This window comes from Pleurodeles waltl, chromosome 1_1, assembly GCF_031143425.1.
Source record: "Pleurodeles waltl isolate 20211129_DDA chromosome 1_1, aPleWal1.hap1.20221129, whole genome shotgun sequence".
Taxonomy (NCBI): domain Eukaryota; kingdom Metazoa; phylum Chordata; class Amphibia; order Caudata; family Salamandridae; genus Pleurodeles; species Pleurodeles waltl.
The window spans coordinates 435,318,317-435,346,079 of NC_090436.1; the positions used below are offsets into that span (position 1 = coordinate 435,318,317).

At 47.9% G+C, this 27,763-nt stretch overlaps 1 protein-coding gene across 2 annotated transcripts in view; it reads left to right on the forward strand.

The window, feature by feature from the left end:
* Window positions 1-27,763, forward strand: part of LOC138284934 (survival of motor neuron protein-like) — a 347,932-nt gene that overhangs the window by 294,715 nt on the left and 25,454 nt on the right. The window lies entirely within an intron of this gene.

Consider the following 27,763-nt stretch of genomic DNA (forward strand, 5'->3'; position numbering starts at 1 on the left):
AAGGAGGAGCTGAGACTCCATTCCTTGGACTGTAAGAGAGTGCTGAGTTTTTGTGTGGATCATACCAGTGAACACTGGGCAGACTATCAGCTTTTTGTGGAGCTCTCAGGAGTGAAAAAGGCAAGGCTGTGCAAAAGAGAACCATCTCCTGCTAGGATGTACTTTGCTTCACATTGGCTAAAAGGCAGTCTCCAGAGTGACTGTGTGCTCATTTAATCAGGGCCAAAGCTGCTATTAGTGCATTGGTTTGCACAGTCCCTGTCCTGGACGTTTGCCAGGTAGCTCTGTGAGTGTTGCTAAATACATTCATGGAGCACCATTGTCTGGACAGTCAGGTTCACCAAAAGGGGCATTTTGCCTGCATAGCCCTGCAGTACAATATGGTATGAGTCCATCCACAGACCCACCTCCAGTAAGCCCACCTCCAAATAAGCACTGCTTTGGTTTCTATTCAAAAGGTGAGGAAGCTGCGGGTAGATGTTAGACTCTATCAATTAATAAGATGCACATCTAGGAATATGCACACTGGTCACATTCATTTTGCTTTTGGGGCTGTGTGTTTCGGGGTGTAGACACTCTTGAAAGCAAATGAGTGTTGTATTGGCGCCTCTGTAGGCTCCGCACGTCATTTCCAGAGTGGAATGGCGCCCGTGTGGAGCTGTACAGCGCACCATCTGATGTGTAGAGGTACTTCTGAAAAGTTTTCTGATCCAGTCTGCCACTGTAACATTCATAAAATGAGTAATCTGCAACTAAATAGTCTCTACCAGCAAGAACATTACCAAATGCGAGCAGCTTATTCATTTAGTTAACATTTTCATTTTAATGACATTGCATCTGCCATGAATCCCTAATGGAATGGGAGTCTGCTCCATTTCTGAAAGATTGTGTTATTGTCGATTTCCACAGTGCTTCATAATTAAGTTGAAACATTTCATTCAAACATGTAGAGATTTTAACCTTTAGTTTTGTGATCTATTATACATTATGAGAATGCATGCATGGTACCTCATTTTTGACTGAATAAATAATGCAAATGTTTTAGAAACATTTAGCAAATACCAGGAGAGAGCCCAAAACCATGCAACTTCCTTTTTAGTAGATGGTAGGTCTGATGGGGCTTGGGAAGTAAATGTAGCTTTCGCAATTTAAAATTAACAGAGGAATACTCAGAATTGGCTTACATTTTACACATGTTTCCAGATAATAGTGCAAAAAGGTGTGGTGCTAGAGGGCACCTTGTTAGGTGTTGGAAAGCCACAAGACATTGTGCCCATGCAGACCACTCTGGCTGTTAGGTCCTTGTACAGTACTTACTGGTCATTAATGATCCAAAGCCAAAATTTCATGAGAATGGTCAGGAGACCCTGTTAAGTGTTTCCTCCGCATTGAGCAGGATAATCCAGGCCGAATTATCCTGGATTGATAAATTGTCACAACAATGTAGCCAGATTAGTATGATGCATGTTATCCTTTTGGGGTACAACGATATGTTGCATAGAGTCTACTCTCTGTCTGAACCATGAGGCAACCTATTATCTAGGATTTTGGTGTCTGAATTGATCTTTTAGATGGGGCGATATGAGAAACGATTTAAAGGCTTGTGCTAATTTTTTGAGGAATACTGTTATGTAGTTTTCCTTCCAAGAGAAAAGAACTACATGACCATTATTGTCAAATGAATTAAACATACAATGGCCGCCCCAGATGGACCTGCAGGTCCTCCACAAAATTGTGATGCTCCGTACAGAATACCACGATCGGGCGCAGGGGGGAGGCAAAGAAACAAATGTTTGCCACCTATAACATTGTCTGTATGATGCTGGGGACAAGGTGGGCAATTTGCTTGCATGGTTGAGCAAGGGAGAAGCAGAGGCCTGTTTGGTGTGGTGTATCACTATTGAATCCGGGGCTGCCCATTTGACAAATAGAGGCATAGTCGGAGGCCTTTGCAAAGTACTATGAATCATTCTATAGGGCACGCACTCTGGCTGATGCCAAACGCATTAAGGAATACCTAGATATGTCAGTGGTGCCTGCTGATGGCTGAACAGCACTGGAAGAAGAGGTCAAGGCAGCCATTGCACCCTGAAATTAGGGGAGACACCATGGCCCAGTGTTCTCCCAGCTGAATTCTTTAAGCAGTATGCCAGCCTACAGGGACCGTATTTCTTGAAATTTTTCCGAGAGGCCCAGGACATGAGAGAACTACCACCTGATGTACAATGCGCTACCATCACTGTAGCCTGTGACTAGCTGCGAGTTATATCTTCCAGTTGACTTGTTGAACATTGAAACCAAGGTGCTGGCAGCAACACTTGACACTAGGCTTCTTTTGGTTGTGGTCCTGCTCATACATGGAGATCAGTCTGGCTTCATGCCCTGCAGCTCTACCAGAGTCCGCCTACGTCTGTTGCATAATTGGATGTCAGAGGTGTGCAACAGCGTTGCATTGGATGCTGAAAAGTCATTCAATGCAATTCACTGGCCCTTCCTTCACCAGCCACTGAAGAAGTTTGGTTTTCGCCCTAACTAAAGAAAATGGATTGCGTTACTCTACCAGGCCCCCACAGCATTGGTGATGTTGAACGCCACTATTTCATCGATATAACTGATTGGGAGGAGAAACCTACAGGGGTGTCCCCTGCCCACCCCCCTCCGCTATTTGCCCTCACTATTGAGCACTTGCCCTGCATGGTCCACACCTGTCCAGATACCTGGGCATTCAACTCGGAGGAGGAAAAGGTCTCGCTTTACATGGATGATATACTCCTGTATGTCACTGAGCCTGTGATAATGGTTCCGGCCATCCTCCAGGCGTCTGTGACTTATGGCACTCTCCCTGGCTATCACAAAAAATGGGATAAATCGATGCTTTGCCACCCATATGACTCGTTTGATTCGACCACCCTCCCATGGAGGCTACAAGTGAAAACAGATGGGTTCCAGTACTTGGGCATATATGTGACTCGTCATAGAGAGATGTCTCTAACCAGGAACCTGGGATGGGTACTATTGACTTTTCAAGAAGAGGCGGGGCTCTAGCATGCACTGCCCCTGACGTTGTTCGGGAGGGCAACCGTCTTTAAAATGATCATGCTCCCCATTCATTTATATGCCCTGCATAACACATGCTTTCCAATTCCAGAGGTTATATTTGGCAAACTAGAGGGGGACTTGAGGATTCTACTGTGGAGCGCGGGGCACCCTGAATAGCATTTAAGATACTTCAGCGTAATGTTGGGATCAGTATCCCAGACGTAAGGGCCTACTACTGGGTTGCACAAATGATGGCTGTAAACTATTGAATTTTCGTACCTCGGGGTCACCGTGCATATAGGTTGGAACAAGCACAGTTCCTCACACCTACACAATATATACAGAAGGAAGGGCTTTGGATAGTTGCTGCATGGCAGTGCAGGTGGAATTGGAGGCCTGGAAGAAACTTACCAGTTGTATAGGCTGGCTAAGTGAGGTAAACCAATTAACACCTATTTGGGAAGGAACGTGGATGTGCGAACTGGGACGACTCAAGGGCTTCAGGGCATTGGGATATACTCAGGATCTCCCAGATCGGGGATCTCATGGAAGATTGAGACCCAATGCCCTTTTCCTCCCTTCAGAGGGAATAAAAACTGAACCCGAACCAATACCTAAAATACACACAGCTGCAACATGCTTGGCAAGCAGATAGGCTGAGAGAACTAGATGTACCCGAATATGCTCCCCTCGCGGATAGGTTGCTCATGTAAAAGCTTGAACCAAAGGGAGTCTCCCTCACCTATAAAACACTCAACAGCAACATGCCAGATACACTGGGTAAGTTGAGAGACAGGTGGGTGAGGGGCTTGGGAGAGATGGATGATGTGGACTGGAAAGCAGCCCTGATGCACCCCAGGCAGATGACCATTAAGTCCAGGTTGCACCTGATAGGGCTTAAGCTATTACATCAAGTGTACTATGACCATGAACAACTACACAAAATAGGGAGAGTGATGTCTTCGTACTGTGTGAGATGCAAAGGAGCTAGGGGTACATTTGTGCACACACTCTGGGGCTGCCCAGCTATTCAGGTGTATTGGTCACAGTTGGTGAGGGTACTCAGCAACATAGTGGAAGCAGATGTTCCTTTCAAGCCCAAGTATATTCTACTCTGTGTCCCTTCCGATGTGGATGTACTGAATACTAAATGCCTCTTTTGTAGCCTGGGACCTGGTGCTGGCTAAAAGAGACTTGTCACGTCGCTAGAGGGTGCCAGAGGTCTCGATCTTGGGGTAATGGAAGGAAGGGATAGATCTGTACATGGGGGGCCAAAAAAGTTACCTATAACAGTTGGGGGTGGGCACATAAATTCCTAAGGATTTGGGGGAGTTAGATACGTCGAATCCTTCACTGTGAGATCTCTCCAAGTTTGTACTGGAATGTCATTTAGGTTATCCCTAACTATTATCCTTCCTTAACTCTGATGCTTAATGCTATATACTGAGTCTATGTATGCAGATGTTGTGCTGTCCTGCTTCCCTCTGACGTCATACAATTATTCAGGGTGCGGGTTAGTGCCTGATTTTGCTGTTTACCTTGACATAATAAAATTAAAATGTTTACAAAAAAAGAAAAAAAAAATACAAGGGCCAGAGTTTAAAAGAATATCTTATACAATTCTGCAGGGATTGAATCTAGCCCTGGCACTTTTACATAAGGAAGCCACATTACTGCTTTCCTTAACTTGCCTTGTAATGAAGGCATCCAACATATTTTACTGTGCTGGTGTTCCCTTTTTTTTTTATCTTGGCTAACTTTATGTAAGAAATAATTTGAGATGAATTACATGTTCGTCCTCCTGATGTATGTTCATATAGTACTCCCGGAATGTAGAAATAATGAGTTATTTGTTGCTTATTACAGTACTGTGTATGTTTTGAATAGCTAGGATATGATTCCTTGCTCACTGAATTAATTTTAAGTTAAGAATTTCGTCCACAAAGTAATTATCAAAATGTTTTGAACAATTTTGGTGTACACACTGCATAGCCCTGCCCCATAGTTTGTTGAGCAGCATTTACGTAGAGATAAGCTGATACATTAGACACACTTGGATAGATACAGTAAGCCAAAGGTAGCCAGAGCAGGTATATCAGCGCAAAAAAAACAGTGTATTTAAATTGTTCCAACAAACGTATTTATTGTGCTCTAGCTGGTGAAAGAAGTGGCCACCTTTAAATCCCTTTGAAATTCTGGAACACAGTCCAAATGGATTCCGTTCACTGTGAGCACTATGGAGGAACACTCTTAGATTTTCTTTGTTGAAGTATACATAGGTTGTTCTTTATTTTCTCAAATCCACAAATTTATTTCTAACCAACATGTGTTTCAGACAGGCGAATATGCTTCAACTTCTTCAGAGTTAGAATAGCCTATAAAGCGTACAATTAATTGTCATACTGTATATCAAACTGACCATCGCCAGAGCCCCATTGTGACATAATAAAAACGCAGTATATTTTGATAACTCATCTTGTAGTGCTGCAATATTGCAAGAAACAAAATTAGTCTGCCTAGTGATCACAGCCAAATAAATTCTCTGTAAAGCATGTATTCATATTCTCAAGGAGTTAATCGAAACTAATGAGTGGTCCCTTTATTTCACCAAGAATTAAAAACAGAGTGACAAAAATTAATCCAAAACGTCCAAAAGAAGTAAAGCAGGTGAGCAAGCCCAACTATGGTGAACAAAAACTATTTGTGTCAGTTCCATGTATATTTGGCAAAGAAAAACATACCTAAATAAAAAACATTCAAAATATTTAAAAGCAACGCTCACTTGTTGAACAGTGGGGTCCCAAAGCTAATAAAACTAAATTATATAGTAATATTTATTAATATATCAACTGGAAGATCAGTCCTTCCGTCCAATGTGCTCTAATTATCCTGTATCACTAAGATTGGTTTTATTTGTGAAACCTCAGTCAGCAAAAAGCTCACCTTTTGAGCAGCAAGCAACCATGCACCCAGTGCCATGTGCTTTGGCCCATGATCTATTGATCTCCCAGATGCGCTGCACTGCCGTCAGTGTTATATAAACCATTCAGCCAGTGTAGCCACGGCTCAATCCCAAGTTATATTCCAATCTTCTTCCACGATTCAACACAATACTCGGAGAACCCATGATCACCATTAGATAATTTAAAAAAAACTCACTATTACTTTTGAGTTGTCACCAGTCAAAGTATTGATACATGGCCATAGAGTGAGCTCACAAATCCCTAATCCTTACAAAACAAAGTAGAAGAGCAGATCCTCTGTCAGGAAAGAGCAGGCCATACACAAGTATAAAATTTTCAATGTTACGTTTATCGACATGGACACAAAACATGACTGGGTGCGTTTTTTGTAAGTATTTCAAAATATTTAGGATATTTAAATATCAATAGGAAGATTTTTTTATCCAAATATAGCTATACTATTATCCTTATGCAAACGAAGATCAATTCTGATCAGATTGGCCTAAAGTACCAACACACTACTTGAGGAATAAGTAATCTGCCACTGTCTTTGTATAGTCAATATTATAAGAATAGAAAGTGAGCTTGCATGCTCTCTACTTAAACATGATGATGTAGGTATCAAAGTGTATAATGTTCACTGTGAGCACTATGGAGCAACACTTGTAGATTCTCTTTGTTGAAGTGTGAAGCTTTTATACGAGTTCATTTATGAACAGTTGTGACTCAGTTGCTTTAAAGAAGAGTGCTGTAATAAGTATGATTAGTAACGAAAATATCCAGGATATTTTAAGGGCTAGATGATATCTATTTTTGTGTTTATCACCCCTCCCCCCCGCCCGCCCCCAAAGCCCCCTTTTTGGCCTAGTTTGTGATATTTGGGTTACACCTACTCAAAGCCAAGCGACAGGAGAATTCAGTCACTGTTGAAAGAAACTCTCCTTTACCACAAGAGACAAGCTCGGACAGTGAGGACTCTGGGGAAATTGTTAGGGAAAATGGCATCATGCGTCCCTTTAATTCCACATACGAGGCTGCACATGGGCCAATTCAAGAATTGCTACACAATCAGTGGTCACAAGCAACAGTGTCTAGCGGTTGTCACACAGCACACCAGAAAATGGAGTGGTGGAACACATCAACACAAGATAGAATATTTACACAACCATCTCCGACAGTAACCATTACAACAGATGCCTCTCAAATGGGATGGCAAGCACACATTAGCACGCTCAAAGTACGAGTAGTCTGGAAGGAACACGATCCTGCAAAGCACATCAGTATCCTGGAACTAAAGACCGTGTTCCTAGCCTTAAAAGCATTTCAGAAAAAGCTGTTGGGCAAAACAGTATTGTAGGAAGTTGGCTCTGTATGTGCTATTTCAAAGTAAGGAATAGCATGCACAGAGTCCAAGGGTTCCCCTTAGAGGTAAAATAGTGGTAAAAATAGATAATACTAATGCTCTATTTTGTGGTAGTGTGGTCGAGCAGTAGGCTTATCCAAGGAGTAGTGTTAAGCATTTGTTGTACATACACATAGACAATAAATGAGGTACACACACTCAGAGACAAATCCAGCCAATAGGTTTTTGTATAGAAAAATATCTTTTCTTAGTTTATTTTAAGAACCACAGGTTCAAATTCTACATGTAATATCTCATTCGAAAGGTATTGCAGGTAAGTACTTTAGGAACTTTAAATCATAAAAATTGCATGTATACTTTACAAGTTATTGACAAATAGCTGTTTTAAAAGTGGACACTTATTGCAATTTTCACAGTTCCTGGGGGAGGTAAGTTTTTGTTAGTTTTACCAGGTAAGTAAGACACTTACAGGGTTCAGTTCTTGGTCCAAGGTAGCCCACCGTTGGGGGTTCAGAGCAACCCCAAAGTCACCACACCAGCAGCTCAGGGCCGGTCAGGTGCAGAGTTCAAAGTGGTGCCCAAAACACATAGGCTAGAATGGAGAGAAGGGGGTGCCCCGGTTCCGGTCTGCTTGCAGGTAAGTACCCGCGTCTTCGGAGGGCAGACCAGGGGGGTTTTGTAGGGCACCGGGGGGGACACAAGCCCACACAGGAATTTCACCCTCAGCAGCGCGGGGGCGGCCGGGTGCAGTGTAGAAACAAGCGTCGGGTTTGTAGTGTTAGTCTACGGGAGATCTCGGGATCTCTTCAGCGCTGCAGGCAGGCAAGGGGGGGGTTCCTCGGGGAAACCTCCACTTGGGCAAGGGAGAGGGACTCCTGGGGGTCACTTCAACGAAAGTCCGGTCCTTCAGGTCCTGGGGGCTGCGGGTGCAGGGTCTCTCCCAGGCGTCGGGACTTAGGATTCAAAGAGTCGCGGTCAGGGGAAGCCTCGGGATTCCCTCTGCAGGCGGCGCTGTGGGTGCTCAGGGGGGACAGGTTTTGGTACTCACAGTATCAGAGTAGTCCTGGGGTCCCTCCTGAGGTGTTGGATCTCCACCAGCCGAGTCGGGGTCGCCGGGTGCAGTGTTGCAAGTCTCACGCTTCTTGCGGGGAGCTTGCAAGGTTCTTTCAAAGCTGCTGGAAACAAAGTTGCAGCCTTTCTTGGAGCAGGTCCGCTGTCCTCGGGAGTTTCTTGTCTTTTCGAAGCAGGGGCAGTCCTCAGAGGATGTCGAGGTCGCTGGAGCAGGATCTTTGGAAGGCAGGAGACAGGCCGGTGAGTTTCTGGAGCCAAGGCAGTAGTCGTCTTCTGGTCTTCCTCTGCAGGGGTTTTCAGCTAGGCAGTCCTTCTTCTTGTAGTTGCAGGAATCTAATTTTCTAGGGTTCAGGGTAGCCCTTAAATACTAAATTTAAGGGCGTGTTTAGGTCTGGGGGGTTAGTAGCCAATGGCTACTAGCCCTGAGGGTGGGTACACCCTCTTTGTGCCTCCTCCCAAGGGGAGGGGGTCACAATCCTAACCCTATTGGGGGAATCCTCCATCTGCAAGATGGAGGATTTCTAAAAGTTAGAGTCACTTCAGCTCGGGACACCTTAGGGGCTGTCCTGACTGGCCAGTGACTCCTCCTTGTTGCTTTCTTTGTTCCCTCCAGCCTTGCCGCCAAAAGTGGGGGCCGTGGCCGGAGGGGGCGGGCAACTCCACTAAGCTGGAGTGCCCTGCTGGGCTGTGACAAAGGGGTGAGCCTTTGAGGCTCACCGCCAGGTGTTACAGCTCCTGCCTGGGGGAGGTGTTAGCATCTCCACCCAGTGCAGGCTTTGTTACTGGCCTCAGAGTGACAAAGGCACTCTCCCCATGGGGCCAGCAACATGTCTCTGGTGTGGCAGGCTGCTGGAACTAGTCAGCCTACACAGACAGTCGGTTAAGTTTCAGGGGGCACCTCTAAGGTGCCCTCTGGGGTGTATTTTGCAATAAAATGTACACTGGCATCAGTGTGCATTTATTGTGCTGAGAAGTTTGATACCAAACTTCCCAGTTTTCAGTGTAGCCATTATGGTGCTGTGGAGTCCGTGTTTGACAGACTCCCAGACCATATACTCTTATGGCTACCCTGCCCTTACAATGTCTAAGGTTTTGTTTAGACACTGTAGGGGTACCATGCTCATGCACTGGTACCCTCACCTATGGTATAGTGCACCCTGCCTTAGGGCTGTAAGGCCTGCTAGAGGGGTGTCTTACCTATACTGCATAGGCAGTGAGAGGCTGGCATGGCACCCTGAGGGGAGTGCCATGTCGACTTACTCGTTTTGTCCTCACTAGCACACACAAGCTGGCAAGCAGTGTGTCTGTGCTGAGTGAGAGGTCTCCAGGGTGGCATAAGACATGCTGCAGCCCTTAGAGACCTTCCTTGGCATCAGGGCCCTTGGTACTAGAAGTACCAGTTACAAGGGACTTATCTGGATGCCAGGGTCTGCCAATTGTGGATACAAAAGTACAGGTTAGGGAAAGAACACTGGTGCTGGGGCCTGGTTAGCAGGCCTCAGCACACTTTCAATTGTAAACATAGCATCAGCAAAGGCAAAAAGTCAGGGGGCAACCATGCCAAGGAGGCATTTCCTTACACAACCCCCCCCCCCCAAACGAAAGAGGATGAGACTAACCTTTCCCAAGAGAGTCTTCATTTTCTAAGTGGAAGAACCTGGAAAGGCCATCTGCATTGGCATGGGCAGTCCCAGGTCTGTGTTCCACTATAAAGTCCATTCCCTGTAGGGAGATGGACCACCTCAACAGTTTAGGATTTTCACCTTTCATTTGCATCAGCCATTTGAGAGGTCTGTGGTCAGTTTGAACTAGGAAGTGAGTCCCAAAGAGGTATGGTCTCAGCTTCTTCAGGGACCAAACCACAGCAAAGGCCTCCCTCTCAATGGCACTCCAACGCTGCTCCCTGGGGAGTAACCTCCTGCTAATGAAAGCAACAGGCTGGTCAAGGCCATCATCATTTGTTTGGGACAAAACTGCCCCTATCCCATGTTCAGAGGCATCAGTCTGCACAATGAACTGCTTAGAATAATCTGGAGCTTTTAGAACTGGTGCTGAGCACATTGCTTGTTTCAGGGTGTCAAAGGCCTGTTGGCATTCCACAGTCCAGTTCACTTTCTTGGGCATTTTCTTGGAGGTGAGTTCAGTGAGGGCTGTCACAATGGATCCATATCCCTTCACAAACCTCCTGTAATACCCAGTCAAGCCAAGGAATGCCCTGACTTGAGTCTGGGTTTTTGGAGCTACCCAGTCCAGAATAGTCTGGATCTTGGGTTGGAGTGGCTGAACTTGGCCTCCACCTACAAGGTGGCCCAAGTAAACCACAGTTCCCTGCCCTATCTGGCATTTGGATGCCTTGATAGAGAGGCCTGCAGATTGCAGAGCTTTCAAAACCTTCTTCAGGTGGACCAGGTGATCCTGCCAGGTGGAGCTAAAGACAGCAATATCATCAAGATAAGCTGTGCTAAAGGACTCCAAGCCAGCAAGGACTTGATTCACCAACCTTTGGAAGGTGGCAGGGGCATTCTTTAAACCAAAGGGCATAACAGTAAACTGATAATGCCCATCAGGTGTGGAGAATGCTGTTTTCTCTTTTGCTCCAGGTGCCATTTTTATTTGCCAGTACCCTGCTGTCAAGTCAAAGATACTTAAGAATTTGGCAGCACCTAATTTATCTATGAGCTCATCAGCTCTTGGAATTGGATGAGCATCTGTCTTGGTGACAGAATTGAGCCCTCTGTAGTCCACACAAAACCTCATCTCTTTCTTTCCATCTTTGGTGTGAGGTTTGGGGACTAAGACCACTGGGCTAGCCCAGGGGCTGTCAGAGCGCTCAATTACTCCCAATTCTAGCATCTTGTGGACTTCCAACTTGATGCTTTCCTTAACATGGTCAGACTGTCTAAAGATTTTGTTCTTGACAGGCATGCTGTCTCCTGTGTCCACATCATGGGTACACAGGTGTGTCTGACCAGGGGTTAAGGAGAAGAGTTCAGGAAACTGTTGTAGGACTCTCCTACAATCAGCTTGCTGTTGGCCAGAGAGGGTGTCTGAGTAGATCACTCCATCTACTGTGCCATCTTTTGGGTCTGATGACAGAAGATCAGGGAGAGGTTCACTCTCTGCCTCCTGATCCTCATCTGTTACCATCAACAGATTCACATCAGCCCTGTCATGGAAGAGCTTAAGGCGGTTCACATGGATCACCCTCTTGGGGCTCCTGCTTGTGCCCAGGTCCACCAGGTAGGTGACCTGACTCTTCCTTTCTAGCACTGGGTAAGGGCCACTCCATTTGTCCTGAAGTGCCCTGGGAGCCACAGGCTCCAGAACCCAGACTTTCTGCCCTGGTTGGAACTCAACCAGTGCAGCCTTTTGGTCATACCAAAACTTCTGGAGCTGTTGGCTGGCCTCAAGGTTTTTGGTTGCCTTTTCCATGTACTCTGCCATTCTAGAGCGAAGGCCAAGTACATAGTCCACTATGTCTTGTTTAGGCTCATGAAGAGGTCTCTCCCAGCCTTCTTTAACAAGAGCAAGTGGTCCCCTTACAGGATGACCAAACAGAAGTTCAAAGGGTGAGAATCCTACTCCCTTCTGTGGCACCTCTCTGTAAGCGAAAAGCAGACATGGCAAGAGGACATCCCATCTCATTTTGAGTTTTTCTGGGAGCCCCATGATCATGCCTTTTAATGTCTTGTTGAATCTCTCAACCAAGCCATTAGTTTGTGGATGGTATGGTGTAGTGAATTTGTAAGTCACTCCACACTCATTCCACATGTGTTTCAGGTATGCTGACATGAAGTTGGTACCTCTGTCAGACACCACCTCCTTAGGGAAACCCACTCTGGTAAAGATACCAATGAGGGCCTTGGCTACTGCAGGGGCAGTAGTCGACCTAAGGGGAATAGCTTCAGGATACCTGGTAGCATGATCCACTACTACCAGGATATACATATTTCCTGAGGCTGTGGGAGGTTCCAGTGGACCAACTATGTCCACACCCACTCTTTCAAAGGGGACCCCCACCACTGGAAGTGGAATGAGGGGGGCCTTTGGGTGCCCACCTGTCTTACCACTGGCTTGACAGGTGGGGCAGGAGAGGCAAAACTCCTTAACCATGTTGGACATATTGGGCCAGTAGAAGTGGTTGACTAGCCTCTCCCACGTCTTGGTTTGTCCCAAATGTCCAGCAAGGGGAATGTCATGGGCCAATGTTAGGATGAACTCTCTGAACAGCTGAGGCACTACCACTCTCCTAGTGGCACCAGGTTTGGGGTCTCTGGCCTCAGTGTACAGGAGTCCATCTTCCCAATAGACCCTATGTGTTCCATTTTTCTTGCCCTTGGACTCTTCAGCAGCTTGCTGCCTAAGGCCTTCAAGAGAGGGACAGGTTTCTTGTCCCTTACACAGCTCCTCCCTTGAGGGTCCCCCTGGGCCTAAGAGCTCAACCTGATAAGGTTCAAGCTCCAAAGGCTCAGTTCCCTCAGAGGGCAGAACTTCTTCCTGAGAAGAGAGGTTCCCTTTCTTTTGCTGTGTTGCAGTTGGTTTCCCAACTGACTTTCCTTTCCTCTTGGTAGGCTGGGCCATTCTTCCAGACTCCAGCTCTACTTGTTCACCCTGTGCCTTGCATTGTGCTCTTGTTTTCACACACACCAGTTCAGGGATACCCAGCATTGCTGCATGGGTTTTTAGTTCTACCTCAGCCCATGCTGAGGACTCCAGGTCATTTCCAAGCAGACAGTCCACTGGGATATTTGAGGAGACCACCACCTGTTTCAGGCCATTGACCCCTCCCCATTCTAAAGTAACCATTGCCATGGGATGTACGTTTCTCTGATTGTCAGCGTTGGTGACTGTGTAAGTTTTTCCAGTCAGGTATTGGCCAGGGGAAACCAGTTTCTCTGTCACCATGGTGACACTGGCACCTGTATCCCTCAGGCCCTCTATTCTAGTCCCATTAATTAAGAGTTGCTGTCTGTATTTTTGCATGTTAGGCGGCCAGACAGCTAGTGTGGCTAAATCCACCCCACCCTCAGAAACTAGAGTAGCTTCAGTGTGGACCCTGATTTGCTCTGGGCACACTGTTGATCCCACTTGGAGACTAGCCATACCAGTGTTACCTGGATGGGAGTTTGGAGTGGAACCTTTCTTGGGACAGGCCTTGTCTCCAGTTTGGTGTCCATGCTGTTTACAGCTATGACACCAGGCCTTTTTGGGATCAAAGTTTTTACCCTTGTACCCATTGTTTTGTGAAGAGCCTCTGGGCCCACCCTCCTGTGCAGGTTTTTGGGGGCCTGTAGAAGACTCTTTACTATTTTTAGTTTTGGTTGTCTCATCACACTTCCCCTGGGGAGTCTTTGTGACCCCTTTCTTTTGGTCACCCCCTGTTGAAGTCTTGGACACCCTTGTCTTGACCCAATGGTCCGCCTTCTTTCCCAATTCTTGGGGAGAAATTGGTCCTAGGTCTACCAGATGCTGATGCAGTTTATCATTGAAACAATTACTCAATAGGTGTTCTTTCACAAATAAATTGTACAGCCCATCATAATTACTTACACCACTGCCTTGAATCCAACCATCTAGTGTTTTCACTGAGTAGTCTACAAAGTCAACCCAGGTCTGGCTCGAGGATTTTTGAGCCCCCCTGAATCTAATCCTATACTCCTCAGTGGAGAATCCAAAGCCCTCAATCAGGGTACCCTTCATGAGGTCATAAGATTCTGCATCTTGTCCAGAGAGTGTGAGGAGTCTATCCCTACACTTTCCTGTGAACATTTCCCAAAGGAGAGCACCCCAGTGAGATCTGTTCACTTTTCTGGTTACACAAGCCCTCTCAAAAGCTGTGAACCATTTGGTGATGTCATCACCATCTTCATATTTAGTTACAATCCCTTTAGGGATTTTCAACATGTCAGGAGAATCTCTGACCCTATTTATGTTGCTGCCACCATTGATGGGTCCTAGGCCCATCTCTTGTCTTTCCCTCTCTATGGCTAGGATCTGTCTTTCCAAAGCCAATCTTTTGGCCATCCTGGCTAACTGGATGTCCTCTTCACTGGGGTTATCCTCAGTGATTTCAGAGGTGTTGGTCTCTCCTGTGAGGGAACCAGCATCTCTGACTATTATTTTTGGAGTCAGGGTTTGAGGGACCCTGTTCTCCCTAGATAGGACTGGTAGGGGGGAATTTTCCTCCAAGTCACTATCCTCTTCCTCTGAGTTGCCACCCTCAGAGGGGTTGGCCTTTTCAAACTCTGCCAAAAGCTCCTGGAGCTGTATTTTGGTAGGTTTGGGGCCCATTGTTATTTTCTTTATTTTACAGAGTGACCTTAGCTCCCTCATCTTAAGATGGAGGTAAGGTGTGGTGTCGAGTTCCACCACAGTCACATCTGTGCTAGACATTTTGCTTCTAAAAGTTGGAATACTTTTTAAGAATCTACAACTGGTTCTAGAATCTAATTCAAACTTTTACAAACTTTTAAACTCTAAAAGAAATGCTAAACAGGATCTAACACAAGGCCCTAGCAGGTCTTTTAAGAATTTAGAAAACTTTTCAAATTGCAAAAATCAATTTCTAATGACAATTTTGGAATTTGTCGTGTGATCAGGTATTGGCTGAGTAGTCCAGCAAATGCAAAGTCTTGTACCCCACCGCTGATCCACCAATGTAGGAAGTTGGCTCTGTATGTGCTATTTCAAAGTAAGGAATAGCATGCACAGAGTCCAAGGGTTCCCCTTAGAGGTAAAATAGTGGTAAAAAGAGATAATACTAGTGCTCTATTTTGTGGTAGTGTGGTCGAGCAGTAGGCTTATCCAAGGAGTAGTGTTAAGCATTTGTTGTACATACACATAGACAATAAATGAGGTACACACACTCAGAGACAAATCCAGCCAATAGGTTTTTGTATAGAAAAATATCTTTTCTTAGTTTATTTTAAGAACCACAGGTTCAAATTCTACATGTAATATCTCATTCGAAAGGTATTGCAGGTAAGTACTTTAGGAACTTTAAATCATAAAAATTGCATGTATACTTTACAAGTTATTGACAAATAGCTGTTTTAAAAGTGGACACTTATTGCAATTTTCACAGTTCCTGGGGGAGGTAAGTTTTTGTTAGTTTTACCAGGTAAGTAAGACACTTACAGGGTTCAGTTCTTGGTCCAAGGTAGCCCACCGTTGGGGGTTCAGAGCAACCCCAAAGTCACCACACCAGCAGCTCAGGGCCGGTCAGGTGCAGAGTTCAAAGTGGTGCCCAAAACACATAGGCTAGAATGGAGAGAAGGGGGTGCCCCGGTTCCGGTCTGCTTGCAGGTAAGTACCCGCGTCTTCGGAGGGCAGACCAGGGGGGTTTTGTAGGGCACCGGGGGGGACACAAGCCCACACAGGAATTTCACCCTCAGCAGCGCGGGGGCGGCCGGGTGCAGTGTAGAAACAAGCGTCGGGTTTGTAGTGTTAGTCTACGGGAGATCTCGGGATCTCTTCAGCGCTGCAGGCAGGCAAGGGGGGGGTTCCTCGGGGAAACCTCCACTTGGGCAAGGGAGAGGGACTCCTGGGGGTCACTTCTCCAACGAAAGTCCGGTCCTTCAGGTCCTGGGGGCTGCGGGTGCAGGGTCTCTCCCAGGCGTCGGGACTTAGGATTCAAAGAGTCGCGGTCAGGGGAAGCCTCGGGATTCCCTCTGCAGGCGGCGCTGTGGGTGCTCAGGGGGGACAGGTTTTGGTACTCACAGTATCAGAGTAGTCCTGGGGTCCCTCCTGAGGTGTTGGATCTCCACCAGCCGAGTCGGGGTCGCCGGGTGCAGTGTTGCAAGTCTCACGCTTCTTGCGGGGAGCTTGCAGGGTTCTTTCAAGGCTGCTGGAAACAAAGTTGCAGCCTTTCTTGGAGCAGGTCCGCTGTCCTCGGGAGTTTCTTGTCTTTTCGAAGCAGGGGCAGTCCTCAGAGGATGTCGAGGTCGCTGGTCCCTTTGGAAGGCGTCGCTGGAGCAGGATCTTTGGAAGGCAGGAGACAGGCCGGTGAGTTTCTGGAGCCAAGGCAGTTGTCGTCTTCTGGTCTTCCTCTGCAGGGGTTTTCAGCTAGGCAGTCCTTCTTCTTGTAGTTGCAGGAATCTAATTTTCTAGGGTTCAGGGTAGCCCTTAAATACTAAATTTAAGGGCGTGTTTAGGTCTGGGGGGTTAGTAGCCAATGGCTACTAGCCCTGAGGGTGGGTACACCCTCTTTGTGCCTCTTCCCAAGGGGAGGGGGTCACAATCCTAACCCTATTGGGGGAATCCTCCATCTGCAAGATGGAGGATTTCTAAAAGTCAGAGTCACCTCAGCTCAGGACACCTTAGGGGCTGTCCTGACTGGCCAGTGACTCTTCCTTGTTGCTTTCTTTGTTCCCTCCAGCCTTGCCGCCAAAAGTGGGGGCCGTGGCCGGAGGGGGCGGGTGTAGGAAGTTGGCTCTGTATGTGCTATTTCAAAGTAAGGAATAGCATGCACAGAGTCCAAGGGTTCCCCTTAGAGGTAAAATAGTGGTAAAAATAGATAATACTAATGCTCTATTTTGTGGTAGTGTGGTCGAGCAGTAGGCTTATCCAAGGAGTAGTGTTAAGCATTTGTTGTACATACACATAGACAATAAATGAGGTACACCCACTCAGAGACAAATCCAGCCAATAGGTTTTTATATAGAAAAATATCTTTTCTTAGTTTATTTTAAGAACCACAGGTTCAGATTCTACATGTAATATCTCATTTGAAAGGTATTGCAGGTAAGTACTTTAGGAACTTTAAATCATAAAAATTGCATGTATACTTTTCAAGTTATTGACAAATAGCTGTTTTAAAAGTGGACACTTAGTGCAATTTTCACAGTTCCTGGGGGAGGTAAGTTTTTGTTAGTTTTACCAGGTAAGTAAGACACTTACAGGGTTCAGTTCTTGGTCCAAGGTAGCCCACCGTTGGGGGTTCAGAGCAACCCCAAAGTCACCACACCAGCAGCTCAGGGCCGGTCAGGTGCAGAGTTCAAAGTGGTGCCCAAAACACATAGGCTAGAATGGAGAGAAGGGGGTGCCCCGGTTCCGGTCTGCTTGCAGGTAAGTACCCGCGTCTTCGGAGGGCAGACCAGGGGGGTTTTGTAGGGCACCGGGGGGGACACAAGTCCACACAGAAATTTCACCCTCAGCGGCGCGGGGGCGGCCGGGTGCAGTGTAGAAACAAGCGTCGGGTTCGCAATGTTAGTCTATGAGAGATCTCGGGATCTCTTCAGCGCTGCAGGCAGGCAAGGGGGGGGTTCCTCGGGGAAACCTCCACTTGGGCAAGGGAGAGGGACTCCTGGGGGTCACTTCTCCAGTGAAAGTCCGGTCCTTCAGGTCCTGGGGGCTGCGGGTGCAGGGTCTCTCCCAGGCGTCGGGACTTTAGGTTCAAAGAGTCGCGGTCAGGGGAAGCCTCGGGATTCCCTCTGCAGGCGGCGCTGTGGGGGCTCAGGGGGGACAGGTTTTGGTACTCACAGTATCAGAGTAGTCCTGGGGTCCCTCCTGAGGAGTTGGATCGCCACCAGCCGAGTCGGGGTCGCCGGGTGCAGTGTTGCAAGTCTCACGCTTCTTGCGGGGAGCTTGCAGGGATCTTTAAAGCTGCTGGAAACAAAGTTGCAGCTTTTCTTGGAGCAGGTCCGCTGTCCTCGGGAGTTTCTTGTCTTTTCGAAGCAGGGGCAGTCCTCAGAGGATGTCGAGGTCGCTGGTCCCTTCGGAAGGCGTCGCTGGAGCAGGATCTTTGGAAGGCAGGAGACAGGCCGGTGAGTTTCTGGAGCCAAGGCAGTTGTCGTCTTCTGGTCTTCCTCTGCAGGGGTTTTTCAGCTAGGCAGTCCTTCTTCTTGTAGTTGCAGGAATCTAATTTTCTAGGGTTCAGGGTAGCCCTTAAATACTAAATTTAAGGGCGTGTTTAGGTCTGGGGGGTTAGTAGCCAATGGCTACTAGCCCTGAGGGTGGGTACACCCTCTTTGTGCCTCCTCCCAAGGGGAGGGGGTCACAATCCTAACCCTATTGGGGGAATCCTCCATCTGCAAGATGGAGGATTTCTAAAAGTCAGAGTCACCTCAGCTCAGGACACCTTAGGGGCTGTCCTGACTGGCCAGTGACTCCTCCTTGTTGCTTTCTTTGTTCCCTCCAGCCTTGCCGCCAAAAGTGGGGGCCGTGGCCGGAGGGGGCGGGCAACTCCACTAAGTTGGAGTGCCCTGCTGGGCTGTGACAAAGGGGTGAGCCTTTGAGGCTCACCGCCAGGTGTTACAGCTCCTGCCTGGGGGAGGTGTTAGCATCTCCACCCAGTGCAGGCTTTGTTACTGGCCTCAGAGTGACAAAGGCACTCTCCCCATGGGGCCAGCAACATGTCTCTGGTGTGGCAGGCTGCTGGAACTAGTCAGCCTACACAGACAGTCGGTTAAGTTTCAGGGGGCACCTCTAAGGTGCCCTCTGTGGTGTATTTTACAATAAAATGTACACTGGCATCAGTGTGCATTTATTGTGCTGAGAAGTTTGATACCAAACTTCCCAGTTTTCAGTGTAGCCATTATGGTGCTGTGGAGTTCGTGTTTGACAGACTCCCAGACCATATACTCTTATGGCTACCCTGCACTTACAATGTCTAAGGTTTTGTTTAGACACTGTAGGGGTACCATGCTCATGCACTGGTACCCTCACCTATGGTATAGTGCACCCTGCCTTAGGGCTGTAAGGCCTGCTAGAGGGGTGTCTTACCTATACTGCATAGGCAGTGAGAGGCTGGCATGGCACCCTGAGGGGAGTGCCATGTCGACTTACTCGTTTTGTCCTCACTAGCACACACAAGCTGGCAAGCAGTGTGTCTGTGCTGAGTGAGAGGTCTCCAGGGTGGCATAAGACATGCTGCAGCCCTTAGAGACCTTCCTTGGCATCAGGGCCCTTGGTACTAGAAGTACCAGTTACAAGGGACTTATCTGGATGCCAGGGTCTGCCAATTGTGGATACAAAAGTACAGGTTAGGGAAAGAACACTGGTGCTGGGGCCTGGTTAGCAGGCCTCAGCACACTTTCAATTGTAAACATAGCATCAGCAAAGGCAAAAAGTCAGGGGGCAACCATGCCAAGGAGGCATTTCCTTACACAACCCCCCCCCAAACGAAAGAGGATGAGACTAACCTTTCCCAAGAGAGTCTTCATTTTCTAAGTGGAAGAACCTGGAAAGGCCATCTGCATTGGCATGGGCAGTCCCAGGTCTGTGTTCCACTATAAAGTCCATTCCCTGTAGGGAGATGGACCACCTCAACAGTTTAGGATTTTCACCTTTCATTTGCATCAGCCATTTGAGAGGTCTGTGGTCAGTTTGAACTAGGAAGTGAGTCCCAAAGAGGTATGGTCTCAGCTTCTTCAGGGACCAAACCACAGCAAAGGCCTCCCTCTCAATGGCACTCCAACGCTGCTCCCTGGGGAGTAACCTCCTGCTAATGAAAGCAACAGGCTGGTCAAGGCCATCATCATTTGTTTGGGACAAAACTGCCCCTATCCCATGTTCAGAGGCATCAGTCTGCACAATGAACTGCTTAGAATAATCTGGAGCTTTTAGAACTGGTGCTGAGCACATTGCTTGTTTCAGGGTGTCAAAGGCCTGTTGGCATTCCACAGTCCAGTTCACTTTCTTGGGCATTTTCTTGGAGGTGAGTTCAGTGAGGGCTGTCACAATGGATCCATATCCCTTCACAAACCTCCTGTAGTACCCAGTCAAGCCAAGGAATGCCCTGACTTGAGTCTGGGTTTTTGGAGCTACCCAGTCCAGAATAGTCTGGATCTTGGGTTGGAGTGGCTGAACTTGGCCTCCACCTACAAGGTGGCCCAAGTAAACCACAGTTCCCTGCCCTATCTGGCATTTGGATGCCTTGATAGAGAGGCCTGCAGATTGCAGAGCCTTCAAAACCTTCCTCAGGTGGACCAGGTGATCCTGCCAGGTGGAGCTAAAGACAGCAATATCATCAAGATAAGCTGTGCTAAAGGACTCCAAGCCAGCAAGGACTTGATTCACCAACCTTTGGAAGGTGGCAGGGGCATTCTTTAAACCAAAGGGCATAACAGTAAACTGATAATGCCCATCAGGTGTGGAGAATGCTGTCTTTTCTTTTGCTCCAGGTGCCATTTTTATTTGCCAGTACCCTGCTGTCAAGTCAAAGGTACTTAGAAATTTGGCAGCACCTAATTTATCAATGAGCTCATCAGCTCTTGGAATTGGATGGGCATCTGTCTTGGTGACAGAATTGAGCCCTCTGTAGTCCACACAAAACCTCATCTCTTTCTTTCCATCTTTGGTGTGAGGTTTGGGGACTAAGACCACTGGGCTAGCCCAGGGGCTGTCAGAGCGCTCAATCACTCCCAATTCCAGCATCTTGTGGACTTCCACCTTGATGCTTTCCTTAACATGGTCAGACTGTCTGAAGATTTTGTTCTTGACAGGCATGCTGTCTCCTGTGTCCACATCATGGGTACACAGGTGTGTCTGACCAGGGGTTAGGGAGAAAAGCTCAGGAAACTGTTGTAGGACTCTCCTACAATCAGCCTGCTGTTGGCCAGAGAGGGTGTCTGAGTAGATCACTCCATCTACTGTGCCATCTTTTGGGTCTGATGACAGAAGATCAGGGAGAGGTTCACTCTCTGCCTCCTGATCCTCATCTGTTACCATCAACAGATTCACATCAGCCCTGTCATGGAAGAGCTTAAGGCGGTTCACATGGATCACCCTCTTGGGGCTCCTGCTTGTGCCCAGGTCCACCAGGTAGGTGACCTGACTCTTCCTTTCTAGTACTGGGTAAGGGCCACTCCATTTGTCCTGGAGTGCCCTGGGAGCCACAGGCTCCAGAACCCAGACTTTCTGCCCTGGTTGGAACTCAACCAGTGCAGCCTTTTGGTCATACCAAAACTTCTGGAGTTGTTGGCTGGCCTCAAGGTTTTTGGTTGCCTTTTCCATGTACTCTGCCATTCTAGAGCGAAGGCCAAGTACATAGTCCACTATGTCCTGTTTAGGCTCATGGAGAGGTCTCTCCCAGCCTTCTTTAACAAGGGCAAGTGGTCCCCTTACAGGATGACCAAACAGAAGTTCAAAGGGTGAGAACCCTACTCCCTTCTGTGGTACCTCCCTGTAAGCGAAAAGCAGACATGGCAGGAGGACATCCCATCTCCTTTTGAGTTTTTCTGGGAGCCCCATGATCATGCCCTTTAATGTCTTGTTGAATCTCTCAACTAAGCCATTAGTTTGTGGATGGTAAGGTGTAGTGAATTTATAAGTCACTCCACACTCATTCCACATGTGCTTTAGATATGCTGACATGAAGTTGGTACCTCTGTCAGACACCACCTCCTTAGGGAAACCCACTCTGGTAAAGATACCAATGAGGGCCTTGGCTACTGCAGGGGCAGTAGTCGACCTAAGGGGAATAGCTTCAGGATACCTGGTAGCATGATCCACTACTACCAGGATATACATATTTCCTGAGGCTGTGGGAGGTTCTAGTGGACCAACTATGTCCACACCCACTCTTTCAAAGGGCACCCCCACCACTGGAAGTGGAATGAGGGGGGCCTTTGGATGCCCACCTGTCTTACCACTGGCTTGACAGGTGGGGCAGGAGAGGCAAAACTCCTTAACCATGTTGGACATATTGGGCCAGTAGAAGTGGTTGACTAACCTCTCCCACGTCTTGGTTTGTCCCAAATGTCCAGCAAGGGGAATGTCATGGGCCAATGTTAGGATGAACTTCCTGAACAGCTGAGGCACTACCACTCTCCTAGTGGCACCAGGTTTGGGGTCTCTGGCCTCAGTGTACAGGAGTCCATCTTCCCAATAGACCCTATGTGTTCCATTTTTCTTGCCTTTGGACTCTTCAGCAGCTTGCTGCCTAAGGCCTTCAAGAGAGGGACAGGTTTCTTGTCCCTTACACAGCTCCTCCCTTGAGGGTCCCCCTGGGCCTAAGAGCTCAACCTGGTAAGGTTCAAGCTCCAAAGGCTCAGTTCCCTCAGAGGGCAGAACTTCTTCCTGAGAAGAGAGGTTCCCTTTCTTTTGCTGTGTTGCAGTTGGTTTCCCAACTGACTTTCCTGTTCTCTTGGTAGGCTGGGCCATTTTTCCAGACTCCAGCTCTACTTTTTCACCCTGTGCCTTGCATTGTGCTCTTGTTTTCACACACACCAGTTCAGGGATACCCAGCATTGCTGCATGGGTTTTTAGTTCTACCTCAGCCCATGCTGAGGACTCCAGGTCATTTCCAAGCAGACAGTCCACTGGGATATTTGAGGAGACCACCACCTGTTTCAGGCCATTGACCCCTCCCCATTCTAAAGTAACCATTGCCATGGGATGTACTTTTCTCTGATTGTCAGCGTTGGTGACTGTGTAAGCTTTTCCAGTTAGGTATTGGCCAGGGGAAACCAGTTTCTCTGTCACCATGGTGACACTGGCACCTGTATCCCTCAGGCCCTCTATTCTAGTCCCATTAATCAAGAGTTGCTGTCTGTATTTTTGCATGTTAGGCGGCCAGACAGCTAGTGTGGCTAAATCCACCCCACCCTCAGAAACTAGAGTAGCTTCAGTGTGGACCCTGATTTGCTCTGGGCACACTGTTGATCCCACTTGGAGACTAGCCATACCAGTGTTACCTGGATGGGAGTTTGGAGTGGAATCTTTCTTGGGACAGGCCTTGTCTCCAGTTTGGTGTCCATGCTGTTTACAGCTATGACACCAGGCCTTTTTGGGATCAAAGTTTTTACCCTTGTACCCATTGTTTTGTGAAGAGGCTCTGGGCCCACCCTCCTGTGCAGGTTTTTGGGGGCCTGTAGAAGACTCTTTACTATTTTTAGTTTTGGTTGTCTCATCACCCTTCCCCTGGGGAGTCTTTGTGACCCCTTTCTTTTGGTCACCCCCTGTTGAAGTCTTGGACACCCTTGTCTTGACCCAATGGTCCGCCTTCTTTCCCAATTCTTGGGGAGAAATTGGTCCTAGGTCTACCAGATGCTGATGCAGTTTATCATTGAAACAATTACTTAACAGGTGTTCTTTCACAAATAAATTGTACAGCCCATCATAATTACTTACACCACTGCCTTGAATCCAACCATCTAGTGTTTTCACTGAGTAGTCAACAAAGTCAACCCAGGTCTGGCTCGAGGATTTTTGAGCCCCCCTGAACCTAATCCTGTACTCCTCAGTGGAGAATCCAAAGCCCTCAATCAGGGTACCCTTCATGAGGTCATAAGATTCTGCATCTTGTCCAGAGAGTGTGAGGAGTCTATCCCTACACTTTCCTGTGAACATTTCCCAAAGGAGAGCACCCCAGTGAGATCTGTTCACTTTTCTGGTTACACAAGCCCTCTCAAAAGCTGTGAACCATTTGGTGATGTCATCACCATCTTCATATTTAGTTACAATCCCTTTAGGGATTTTCAACATGTCAGGAGAATCTCTGACCCTATTTATGTTGCTGCCACCATTGATGGGTCCTAGGCCCATCTCTTGTCTTTCCCTCTCTATGGCTAGGATCTGTCTTTCCAAAGCCAATCTTTTGGCCATCCTGGCTAACTGGATGTCCTCTTCACTGGGGCTATCCTCAGTGATTTCAGAGGTGTTGGTCTCTCCTGTGAGGGAACCAGCATCTCTGACTATTATTTTTGGAGTCAGGGTTTGAGGGACCCTGTTCTCCCTAGATAGGACTGGTAGGGGGGAATTGTCCTCCAAGTCACTATCCTCTTCCTCTGAGTTGCCACCCTCAGAGGGGTTGGCCTTTTCAAACTCTGCCAAAAGCTCCTGGAGCTGTATTTTGGTAGGTTTGGGGCCCATTGTTATTTTCTTTATTTTACAGAGTGACCTTAGCTCCCTCATCTTAAGATGGAGGTAAGGTGTGGTGTCGAGTTCCACCACAGTCACATCTGTGCTAGACATTTTGCTTCTAAAAGTTGGAATACTTTTTAAGAATCTACAACTGGTTCTAGAATCTAATTCAAACTTTTACAAACTTTTAAACTCTAAAAGAAATGCTAAACAGGGACTTAACACACAAGGCCCTAGCAGGACTTTTAAGAATTTAGAAAACTTTTCAAATTGCAAAAATCAATTTCTAATGACAATTTTGGAATTTGTCGTGTGATCAGGTATTGGCTGAGTAGTCCAGCAAATGCAAAGTCTTGTACCCCACCGCTGATCCACCAATGTAGGAAGTTGGCTCTGTATGTGCTATTTCAAAGTAAGGAATAGCATGCACAGAGTCCAAGGGTTCCCCTTAGAGGTAAAATAGTGGTAAAAATAGATAATACTAATGCTCTATTTTGTGGTAGTGTGGTCGAGCAGTAGGCTTATCCAAGGAGTAGTGTTAAGCATTTGTTGTACATACACATAGACAATAAATGAGGTACACCCACTCAGAGACAAATCCAGCCAATAGGTTTTTATATAGAAAAATATCTTTTCTTAGTTTATTTTAAGAACCACAGGTTCAGATTCTACATGTAATATCTCATTTGAAAGGTATTGCAGGTAAGTACTTTAGGAACTTTAAATCATAAAAATTGCATGTATACTTTTCAAGTTATTGATAAATAGCTGTTTTAAAAGTGGACACTTAGTGCAATTTTCACAGTTCCTGGGGGAGGTAAGTTTTTGTTAGTTTTACCAGGTAAGTAAGACACTTACAGGGTTCAGTTCTTGGTCCAAGGTAGCCCACCGTTGGGGGTTCAGAGCAACCCCAAAGTCACCACACCAGCAGCTCAGGGCCGGTCAGGTGCAGAGTTCAAAGTGGTGCCCAAAACACATAGGCTAGAATGGAGAGAAGGGGGTGCCCCGGTTCCGGTCTGCTTGCAGGTAAGTACCCGCGTCTTCGGAGGGCAGACCAGGGGGGTTTTGTAGGGCACCGGGGGGGACACAAGTCCACACAGAAATTTCACCCTCAGCGGCGCGGGGGCGGCCGGGTGCAGTGTAGAAACAAGCGTCGGGTTCGCAATGTTAGTCTATGAGAGATCTCGGGATCTCTTCAGCGCTGCAGGCAGGCAAGGGGGGGGTTCCTCGGGGAAACCTCCACTTGGGCAAGGGAGAGGGACTCCTGGGGGTCACTTCTCCAGTGAAAGTCCGGTCCTTCAGGTCCTGGGGGCTGCGGGTGCAGGGTCTCTCCCAGGCGTCGGGACTTTAGGTTCAAAGAGTCGCGGTCAGGGGAAGCCTCGGGATTCCCTCTGCAGGCGGCGCTGTGGGGGCTCAGGGGGGACAGGTTTTGGTACTCACAGTATCAGAGTAGTCCTGGGGTCCCTCCTGAGGTGTTGGATCGCCACCAGCCGAGTCGGGGTCGCCGGGTGCAGTGTTGCAAGTCTCACGCTTCTTGCGGGGAGCTTGCAGGGATCTTTAAAGCTGCTGGAAACAAAGTTGCAGCTTTTCTTGGAGCAGGTCCGCTGTCCTCGGGAGTTTCTTGTCTTTTCGAAGCAGGGGCAGTCCTCAGAGGATGTCGAGGTCGCTGGTCCCTTCGGAAGGCGTCGCTGGAGCAGGATCTTTGGAAGGCAGGAGACAGGCCGGTGAGTTTCTGGAGCCAAAGCAGTTGTCGTCTTCTGGTCTTCCTCTGCAGGGGTTTTTCAGCTAGGCAGTCCTTCTTCTTGTAGTTGCAGGAATCTAATTTTCTAGGGTTCAGGGTAGCCCTTAAATACTAAATTTAAGGGCGTGTTTAGGTCTGGGGGGTTAGTAGCCAATGGCTACTAGCCCTGAGGGTGGGTACACCCTCTTTGTGCCTCCTCCCAAGGGGAGGGGGTCACAATCCTAACCCTATTGGGGGAATCCTCCATCTGCAAGATGGAGGATTTCTAAAAGTCAGAGTCACCTCAGCTCAGGACACCTTAGGGGCTGTCCTGACTGGCCAGTGACTCCTCCTTGTTGCTTTCTTTGTTCCCTCCAGCCTTGCCGCCAAAAGTGGGGGCCGTGGCCGGAGGGGGCGGGCAACTCCACTAAGTTGGAGTGCCCTGCTGGGCTGTGACAAAGGGGTGAGCCTTTGAGGCTCACCGCCAGGTGTTACAGCTCCTGCCTGGGGGAGGTGTTAGCATCTCCACCCAGTGCAGGCTTTGTTACTGGCCTCAGAGTGACAAAGGCACTCTCCCCATGGGGCCAGCAACATGTCTCTGGTGTGGCAGGCTGCTGGAACTAGTCAGCCTACACAGACAGTCGGTTAAGTTTCAGGGGGCACCTCTAAGGTGCCCTCTGTGGTGTATTTTACAATGAAATGTACACTGGCATCAGTGTGCATTTATTGTGCTGAGAAGTTTGATACCAAACTTCCCAGTTTTCAGTGTAGCCATTATGGTGCTGTGGAGTTCGTGTTTGACAGACTCCCAGACCATATACTCTTATGGCTACCCTGCACTTACAATGTCTAAGGTTTTGTTTAGACACTGTAGGGGTACCATGCTCATGCACTGGTACCCTCACCTATGGTATAGTGCACCCTGCCTTAGGGCTGTAAGGCCTGCTAGAGGGGTGGCTTACCTATACTGCATAGGCAGTGAGAGGCTGGCATGGCACCCTGAGGGGAGTGCCATGTCGACTTACTCGTTTTGTCCTCACTAGCACACACAAGCTGGCAAGCAGTGTGTCTGTGCTGAGTGAGAGGTCTCCAGGGTGGCATAAGACATGCTGCAGCCCTTAGAGACCTTCCTTGGCATCAGGGCCCTTGGTACTAGAAGTACCAGTTACAAGGGACTTATCTGGATGCCAGGGTCTGCCAATTGTGGATACAAAAGTACAGGTTAGGGAAAGAACACTGGTGCTGGGGCCTGGTTAGCAGGCCTCAGCACACTTTCAATTGTAAACATAGCATCAGCAAAGGCAAAAAGTCAGGGGGCAACCATGCCAAGGAGGCATTTCCTTACAGCGGGCAACTCCACTAAGCTGGAGTGCCCTGCTGGGCTGTGACAAAGGGGTGAGCCTTTGAGGCTCACCGCCAGGTGTCACAGCTCCTGCCTGGGGGAGGTGTTAGCATCTCCACCCAGTGCAGGCTTTGTTACTGGCCTCAGAGTGACAAAGGCACTCTCCCCATGGGGCCAGCAACATGTCTCTAGTGTGGCAGGCTGCTGGAACTAGTCAGCCTACACAGACAGTCTGTTAAGTTTCAGGGGGCACCTCTAAGGTGCCCTCTGTGGTGTATTTTACAATAAAATGTACACTGGCATCAGTGTGCATTTATTGTGCTGAGAAGTTTGATACCAAACTTCCCAGTTTTCAGTGTAGCCATTATGGTGCTGTGGAGTCCGTGTTTGACAGACTCCCAGACCATATACTCTTATGGCTACCCTGCCCTTACAATGTCTAAGGTTTTGTTTAGACACTG